We start from the raw sequence: 9,132 nt of genomic DNA, 5'->3' as shown, positions 1-9,132 counted from the left end.
AATTAGAATGCAAAAACTAAATAATCTATCCAGACAATGGTGACAATCAAGAAGGCTCGTCTAAATGCTCCGATGTTTTTCTAGAGTCTCTAAATCTTTCCAGATGTTACGCTATTTTTGGATTAATGAGCGCTCGGCCTGTTGAATACTGAGGTAAAAGGCAGGTGCCTGGAATAAATCAATTCGTCAGGCAGGCCCTCAACGAAATATTATGAAGTAGTCTTTTTTTCATGTACTAGTATTGCCGAGTTAGTTATAATACTGTCGGACGCCGTACCATTTCACTCAGTGGTTCATGCAAGACGGCGTTTCCTGCCGTTTCGATCTTCATTCGTCTGAAGGGTGCGTTTAGATAAACAGCGATTTCGAGAGAGCAAATTGCTACACGAATCGCTGGTTGGTTGCAAATAACGTCAGCATGGCATATTGGAACCACGATGGATGGTGTTGCAGATGCAGATGCTCCCACACCTTGGCTAGACTCTGTATATGTATGTGTATTGTATGATTTCGACAGAGTTGGCCAAAACGAGATCTGCCCATGCCATAGCTCGCACAAGAGTGCACTGTTCTATGTCCGCATTGCTGGTCGTAACACGGGACGCAAAGGAACATCTACCAACCAGACAGGAGATTAGTGACCAAACAGGAAACCTGCGAGCTGCAGCGCCCCCCAATGGGGCTTAAAAGCGTTAAACAGGAACGTCGTTTTGCTAGTGGACAAAACACCAGCCCATGAGCTCTAATGCGTTAGTTCAGTCAGGTAAACAGGTGTGACAAATTAGTAGTTACATGTGTGTGCAAGACCGAGAGACAAAAAGAGAAGGAAAGCTATTCGTTTTAGTCACAGATGATGCTTGCCGAATCAGCTGTGCTAAGCTTGCTCGTGGTCTTGGTAAATTCAAGCTTCGTTTAGAGGGAAAGCCCGAGAGTCAGACATTTTCCCCAAAATAAACAACTCGTATTAACTCGAACATTCAAATAGATACATATGTGTACAAACAAGCAAAGAGAATAAACAGGCAAGATCCGATAACATTACAATAACGAGTATCATATGGAAACGGATTTGAACGATGCTCTCAAGTGCCAATAAGTGGGGGATATGCTACGCCAGCAATCTATGGTCTGAAGATTTATCATTTGATGTGAACAAATTATCAAATAATGTACAGAAGGGTGAAGATACAGTGCCTTTTTATTGGGGTACAGAGGTATTTATTGGGGCACCAATGATACAGTTCCGATATTAGAATCGAACTCAATAAAATAACACAGTGAATAATATCATAGAGATTTATTATTTATCAGAACCAGCACACAATAATAAAATCTTATTTATTTATCTTTCCTATTTGCTTTCGTAGATACAGCTTAATTTCAGATTCAATTTAGATTCCCGAAAGGCTTTCCCGAAGGACGAGACTTATAGGAAAACCAATATTCAATAGAAATACACAATAGCTTCAATAGTTGCACAGAAATATTGAAAATCGAACTCGGGACAAACAACATAAAATAGTCCAGCTTTTCACATGCAGAGTTTTTCCATATATAAATGCTATGTACGCCCCGTAGCATGCCAAAGGAAGTATGGAACAAGTTTCAGTGTGTACAAACTTAACAGCATTATACTTATATCGATCAGTTTAAAACTAGCACGGTCACATTAATCCTGATGTGCGTGTACTCAGTGCTAAAGGATCTGATATGAGGTTTTCAGATCTAATCAGTTTCCTTGTGGGATGAATACGGTTAAGAAGCGTAGCCATCAATTAGAGCTGGTTTTCACACGCAGCAGCATACGGCTTCTCTATGAAGATGAATTTCCTAGAAATCGAATGCTATATCTTCTTAATTGCATATATACCATGCTTTTCTACTTGAGTTTCCATTAATGAGCTATAAATTTTACGACATTTATGTAAATTAGTAGAGTTGTTCGACATAACTGAAAGTGAAGCAAAGTGGCTGTGCGCAAACACGCGCACGTGTTTGTACCGCTGGAATCGGAAAGCCAGGTAAAACAGCTAGCGTCACACAGACGTTCCGAGTAGGGTTATAATATTAGAATATGTACAGATAAAATTGTATGTATAAAATCGACCTGATCAGTGTTTTGCCATCATATCACGACAACATTACGAGGACTCAGGTCTACGATCCTCTAGCAAATTGCGCTTTTTTGAAAATTCTCTTTGTATAATATGTGATAGAATGTTGAACCTAATATTGTGTGCTGTGCGGGTAATTTAGATCTAAAAGCAGACTAAAAATTGAGAGTTTAAGGAACATTGAACCCTGGCTTTCGCTCTGTTAAGGTTTGTCACCGGAGCGCACGTCGGTGCCGTATGTTTCCGTAGTTTTCTTTTAGTTAAGAAGAAAGCAGGCCTTTTTTTGGAAGGGTCCATTTGAAATATCTGTATCAAATGTCGCTTTGTAGAACTCGAATGGATTAAATGATTGGCGATATGATATGTTATTATATGTGGTTTAATATACTCCAAACCAAACCAAACTTTACGTTCATTTTTTTACAAATGTATCACCTCATTAAAATGTCCTAAGGCGTTTGTCGTGAATTTTTTCTATTGTTATTTTTCGTTATAACATTTACTTTATGGAGTCCAATCAGTAGAAAAAAGCCAAAAATGACACAGGATTAGCTCACGGAACAGTCGTACGATTAATGAGCAGAACGCTGAGTGGTTGAGCGTGGCCTTGAAGTAAGAGGCGCAAAACCCTCCACGTGCAGATGGGTTGGCCTAATAAGGTAGGTTAGTATTTGAGGGCTCAATATCGAACGTTTGGGGAGAAGGCTTTTATAGTGGCCATGCGAGTCACGTTCAACCTAAAACATTCACCCTGTGACTGCGCTATCACCTCCGGTTACACGTGAAAGAAAAGAGATGCAGGGCTATGGAGTGGTTAACTAGCTTTTACTTTAAGTAAAGGAGATACACAATTGGCCCGAATCACCCAAAGTGCGAAAACTTTTTTGCCCTGAATTCGCTGCCGATCTGAGCCAGATATAATAATACTTGTCTTATTAGATCCTACCGAAATATCTGGACAGTCGAGACAATGAGTCAAACAATATAGCATCCAATTTTAAAGTAATTCGCTCTAATCGGTCCGTAATGTTTTCATGTTTATGAATTTTTATGATGCATTTGTTTATGAACCCACCTCCAATAGAACAGAAGCATTTTTACGTACACAATTTTTATTTATTCTTAAAAATAGTGATATAGGTCAAACCTGACGAAAAACTGATACATGACAGGTAAACACATCTCGTAGTAATTATAACTTAAGTATAGCAATGCGGAACGTTTTAATCCCCCTTCAAACAATAGTAAGCACGACACATACGGTTGATAAACTTCAACGCTTCCAGCGTTCATGACTAGTAATTAGAGTTAATTGCTTCTGACGTCTTGCATGGTTAATAATTGCCCTTCGAAGTCCAAAGATCTTCAAGTATAGTGGGGGCGAAACAAGCACTGTTCAAAGGTCTCGAGAATGGAGCGAATGAGCAGATGGCGAGCAGGTATATTCACATGCACTTATTTTTGCGGGTCTGTGACAAAGCGGCAAAGAGTATAACTTCTGGTCTTTGCTAGCAGAAAACTTACCTGCAGACAGATGTAATTTTATCCCTTCCAATTGAATCTATAATGCATGTAGATCTATTCTCCCTAGCTGTCTGCGTGCTTTATGCCCCTAACTCGCACAGCTGTACAGCCCTTCTGGGGTGAGGCAGTCTCATTATCTAAATCAGTTGGCTCACAAGCCTCTCGCCTACGCGCTCTGCTCAACTGGAAACGAGGGTCAAGTCGTTGAATCCAATGCAGAGGGATCGGGGCGCATTAATCGAGTTCGTTGACGTCTAGTGACTGCGTTCGGCTTTGATTTGACTTGACAGAAAGATACATTAAATTGAGCTACTATCGTACGCGCACGGAGAGTCAATACCAACCAGCTATGCCATTAGAAAGGCCTTCTGTGACCAGATACGCCAGAGAAGATGGCTGAGAAGCTCTTATGTATAATAATTACTGCGTGCTCCATTTATTAGATTTATGCCTGTATGTGTACGTGCATTGAACATACATTTAGTTTAGTGAGTATTTTTGAATCAAAGGGAGTTTTACACATAGAATTGACTTGTGTGAACGTATTTGTTCCTTACTACCTGACTAACTGAGGAAGATTTACGACATAAGGTTAGCCATAGTCGAATCAAAGAGCTTCAGACAAATTTGATGTACATCTGCTACTAGAATTGTCGTAGTTGTTATAGGCAGTTGTTAAGTCTCTTGTTGAAACTAAGATCGACCATGTATGTAACTAATCTCCGTAATTTTTCGAACGAAACCCTCTTTACCAGAAGCTTATATATAAACCTTAAATCTATATATTTATTAAAAATACATTTTATTTTAATTACGCAAAAACGCAGAAAAAAAAATTTAAAAATGTCCTAAACATTTCAACTTCACGAGCTAACAAATACGACAGTTGAATAATTCTAAACAGATGGAAAGAGCGCTATATTGAGCAACAGCCGGTAGACAGCTCTGTCTAATACACAATTGTTGAGAGCAAAAAAAAAGATTGCAGCAATGAAAAAGGACTAATGAAAATCATATTTCATCGTTAGTTTATTTATTCATTTTCTATTTTTTTCTTAACTTTGCCATAGTACCTGTAGTTTTAGCTATAAAAAAAAAAACAACAAATCAGTTAGAAACGGAAGATCTTTTCAGTCATTATCCAAAAAAGAAACTCATCAAACCTTTGAGAAACTACGCGGCAAGCGTAGAAGTATGCACTACTAGGCTGATAACGATGGTGGTAATCCTAGTACTGGTGTGCTCCTCGATCGATTTACTGAATTCTCTATTTTCTTTCGCTTCAGCTACTGATCGAAGTCCGTATTGCTGTGAGTTTCGTCATTTTTCCTATCTGGCGATGTCAAACATCGTTAAAAATCGAGACGATATATGTAGTTTAAAGGCGCAAACATCGACAGAAGTTATTCCTTAAAGAGCAGCCTATGCAAGAGACTTTTTAAAAACGCCACAGTTTCGTCGCTATGAGGTAAATCAATATCGAATAGTAAGAGACAGATGTTCCTTTTCACAGATATTGGCGCAAATTGAAACAATTAAACCTTCCATACCCCTGAAACGGCATAGGACGTGTATGCAAGAACTATGTCGAACCTTGACGCTCGTTCATACATGCATCTAAACGTTTGTTGCATTTGGACGACGGCGGGTTAAAACTGAAACAAGCAAAAATTATTTTTATTGAATTTTCGTTTAAAAAGGGCCAATAACACAACTAAAAATAAATATGTGCCCATTGCTTTTTGCAGTCAAATTTATTCTCCTAAAATGTAAAGGAATAATTTCGAAAAGGAAGAAGCCATAAGGGAAACAGGTGTGCATTTTTATACCGTCTAACGCCGGTTCCGGACTTGGAACGTCGCCTAGCTAAATATAATCGCAGCTGGTCACAGATTTTGGAAACTAATCACACTGATCTCACTCTATCTCGATAAAGAGACATTTGCGTCTCGAAAAATATCACAATAACTATAGTCGACTTGTTGGTTTGGGATACGACCAGAGGAGAACTCTTCTATGACCGCATAGGTGGCTGCAAGACGACGATACCGTAATCAGTTTCGTTGTTCTAGGCAGGAGCGGGCTGAGGGTTACTCTGCAAATGGAAAACGTCGCCATATCCCTTTCTCAGCGGGAAAGCCCGTCAAGGCCATTTTTTCGTTATGATCTGTATTGATGCGCATTAATGGCCTCTCGATGTGCCAATGGAGAAGTGAACTGATAATCTCCCGCTTGGCTTAAAGCCTCAACTAACAGACTCGGCGCGATGCATCTACCTCACAGATGACGGGATTATAAACGAACCATCTGTCAGAAGCAGTGATATTTCTATCTCACTTGAAAACAACTACCTCCAGCTGTGGGCTAGCTTCAAAATAAAATTTGTTATCAAGTTTTATTTTTCGATAGTGAATACGCCTGACTGAACTTATAACTGACTACATCGCTTTTCCTCATCTTTCGAGACTTAGCGCCCTACATAGATCATAATAGTCACCGTATATATATATATGTTGTAGGCTCTTGTTCTATAAATGAGGGTGCCTATCAATTCCATGCATCAAATAAAATCTTCTTCAGATACAGTACGACTAGACAGTGAATATGTAGCTCATATTCATTGGACTTCACTCGTACCCTTTACCTGGCGGAACACATTACGGTGTTCGTTAAGTGGTAATTTTGTCCGCCGTAAAAAGTAAAATTAACTAAGCCTAATATTGCTTTTATGTGGAACAGGCCCTTACTTATTCGAACATGTAAGGGCCTATCTCACATAAAAGGCTCATCTTTATATGTGAAGGTCTAGAGGGCAATTTATTTACACACAAATATACATCTTCAACTAACATAGAAAATATATAATAAGTGTAATTGCACCACTGATTATAGACCTTTCCTTAAAATAGACGCATTAAAATAGGGGCATTTCTAAAAATTGACGTAGATTATGACATAGCATAATAGTATAGTTATAGCACTCAGGGGAAGCAGCCGTGACAACTACGATATCACTGCGTGTGTTGTTGGTTAATTGACGAGCCTGGAAGTTCGATGGTCATTAGTACGGTTTGGGAACGGGAAAGCGTCGACGGGTAGATCCGAAGCAACACTAGGACATCCATGATATTGATTAATGTCGCCTTTCGCCTCACATACCAATGTTTCCATCGAACGGGATGTTCCCGCATAAGCAGACAATTGAATTACCCTACTTTGTTAAGTCAATCTCCAGTTAAGTGGAAGGCCTGTGATAGTGAATTCGTAAAATGTCTAAATATCTATGAAAAATCTAGCGGCAGTGGCCTTTATGACAAAATGAATATTATAAAGAAAATGGAACTAAGCGCAAGTTCATGTTGGTTTTGTTCTTTGTCACGTTTTCACCTCGCAGAAGTGGCATTGCTACGTTGCTGTAACTAACATACGTCTTGAACCCAGAGTCGGTAAATAATCGACTAATAAATAACCAGAGCTATAAACGTAGGGCTGTTTTTTTATGTAAATATATGTGTAAGTTTCACTATAATTTAATAACGTGAGTCCATGTTGGACTGTGATGCGCTATACTTGTTAAGAGCTTCTCTTTATTTTAATACTTTCGTGCCACCTATTTATTGTCTGGTAGCAGATACAGTCGCCAGTGATTTAGCGTTCGGGTCCGCTAGACTCAGTGACGTGCAGTCGATTTAGGGGTACGAGCAGCAGCGTCATCATTGCCGTCCGCCATTGAAAAGAGGGCGACTGCTTCTACACGGCGAGAGCGGGCGAGAACAGGACAGAAACCGGGGACGCAGAGATCGTCGCCCAGGTAGAATCACAATAGCGCTATCAGGTCGCTCTGAGAACGACACTCATTCCCGGATTCGACTTCGACAGGAACAGCCACAATGGACAGACCTCATTGAGGTTCACGAGAGGGCTTCTATCAACCGACTTTTGCAGGCAGGCAAAGAACGTTGAAACGAGTAGAAGAAGACGAGGTCGCAACTCGCCTCCTTTATTATATATCAACAGCAGTAATGTGCTATCTATCACCCCAGCAGCGTGTCGATCTTTCGATTTCGATATACGGCTGTTCATTTGCAAACGCAGCAAATACAAACAAGAAACCAGCGAAATAAAAATAACTACGCTTTTGCATAGATAAAAATGGCACGACAAACGTCTTGTAAATGGTTCGAAACGGTACTGGTTCCCCAATGCAGTGTTGTATTGCGTGCAAAGTTCCCAGCTAAGAATCTAAAAAGCTAAAAGCTACGTATTTAGTTCTCGACAGTTTCCGGAGTACATCTATTAATTAAAAGCGTCTTTTTGTGAAGATGACCAACAACCTCAAATTGATCACGTTCGTTTTTTAAGCAAAACATATTAACAACATTCAATCAAGCACACTCGACAGTCGTGACAGGGAACGTATATGCAGGAGGTTTATACGTGTAAGAGGTGAAATGTATAAATAGGGGCATTCAAAAGAAATATCATATGTGCCTGTTCTCACCAGGCGTCCTTTCGCCTTTCGTAGAATGGACTGGTTTGTCCGCTTGCCATGCTCACCGCATTTATACTAGTAAGGTGTCGGTAAAGCATTGCCGAGTCTCCGTAGTGCTAGATGTCTATCGACTACATAGCTAGACCCATTGGCCCTATTACAATTCCGCCTCCCGTCCACATCTCAGGTCGATATAGAAAGAAGCAAACGGGAAGGCTCGGTCAAGAGGGGATTATGGTGGAAGGTGCAGCCAGACTCAGAATAGCGGGACGATGCGAGAGCCTGAAAGATTGCGTGAACGAGAGGCCGACGAAGCAGGTGGTACGAGCGAGCGGTGCCAAGCCCTAGTGACGTCTGGCCGTGTGGGCTGCAGTATAGGTGGACCATGTTCGCTCCACTCTGCATTGAGGATGGATCGTAACAAAGCTCCACCCGCGCACACATCGGCTGGTACGCCGTGCGTCAGGTAATCCTCAGTTCTTAGTTTGGCTCGTTCAGTCTCGGCGACTGTGGGAGCCAATGAAGACGTACGCACAGTGCACAGTACCGCACTCCAAACGGTTACTACAGCTACAGTGGCCGACAACGGACAGCTTAACACACTGAACGGTAGTAAAGAGCTTTTGTGGCATGGGCTCATCTCTTAGACGTTTGCCGGCAGGATCTTACGCTGGTTACTCGGCTGCCGCGCAGCGCCGCGCGTACGGCCTATGAGTGCAGCATTCTGATTTAATGGCGGGAATGCAACTTTAATATAGCAAAAAAGAAGAATATTTCGCTGGCACGCAAACCTGTTGTTACTGGTGTCTCAGGGCGCCTACGCAGACGTCCCTCTCGATTGTTGCGGATCGCGTGCAAATTACCTGCTCATTTGTGGAATCAGCTTTTTTGGTCGGCAGTCACTCGACTCTGAAGTGGGAGGCCGGGTTAAAACAGGTTCTTGCAAAAATACGAATTGATATAAGTGTTCTTAGTAAAACTTTTAAAACTCTAATAATCGAC

At 40.9% G+C, this 9,132-nt stretch overlaps 2 long non-coding RNA genes across 2 annotated transcripts; both read right to left on the bottom strand.

Moving 5' to 3' along the window:
- Positions 1-1,174: 1,174 nt before the first annotated feature.
- Positions 1,175-3,749, bottom strand: LOC111272402 (uncharacterized). The gene is made up of 2 exons (XR_002687499.2): positions 3,639-3,749; positions 1,175-1,830 (listed from the first exon to the last, which is right to left on the bottom strand). It is a non-coding gene; the product is annotated as an uncharacterized LOC111272402 (long non-coding RNA).
- Positions 3,750-4,649: 900 nt separating this feature from the next.
- On the bottom strand, positions 4,650-5,676 carry LOC147751869 (uncharacterized). Its single transcript, XR_015315722.1, has 2 exons — positions 5,468-5,676; positions 4,650-5,293 (listed from the first exon to the last, which is right to left on the bottom strand). It is a non-coding gene; the product is annotated as an uncharacterized LOC147751869 (long non-coding RNA).
- Between the last annotated feature and the right edge of the window lie 3,456 nt (positions 5,677-9,132).

The sequence above is a fragment of the Varroa jacobsoni genome, unplaced genomic scaffold (genome assembly GCF_002532875.2).
Source record: "Varroa jacobsoni isolate VJ856 unplaced genomic scaffold, vjacob_1.0 contig02164, whole genome shotgun sequence".
NCBI classification, from domain to species: Eukaryota; Metazoa; Arthropoda; class Arachnida; order Mesostigmata; family Varroidae; genus Varroa; species Varroa jacobsoni.
Note: the sequence above shows the minus strand (reverse complement) of the source record. Positions and strands in the feature narration are given on the sequence as shown.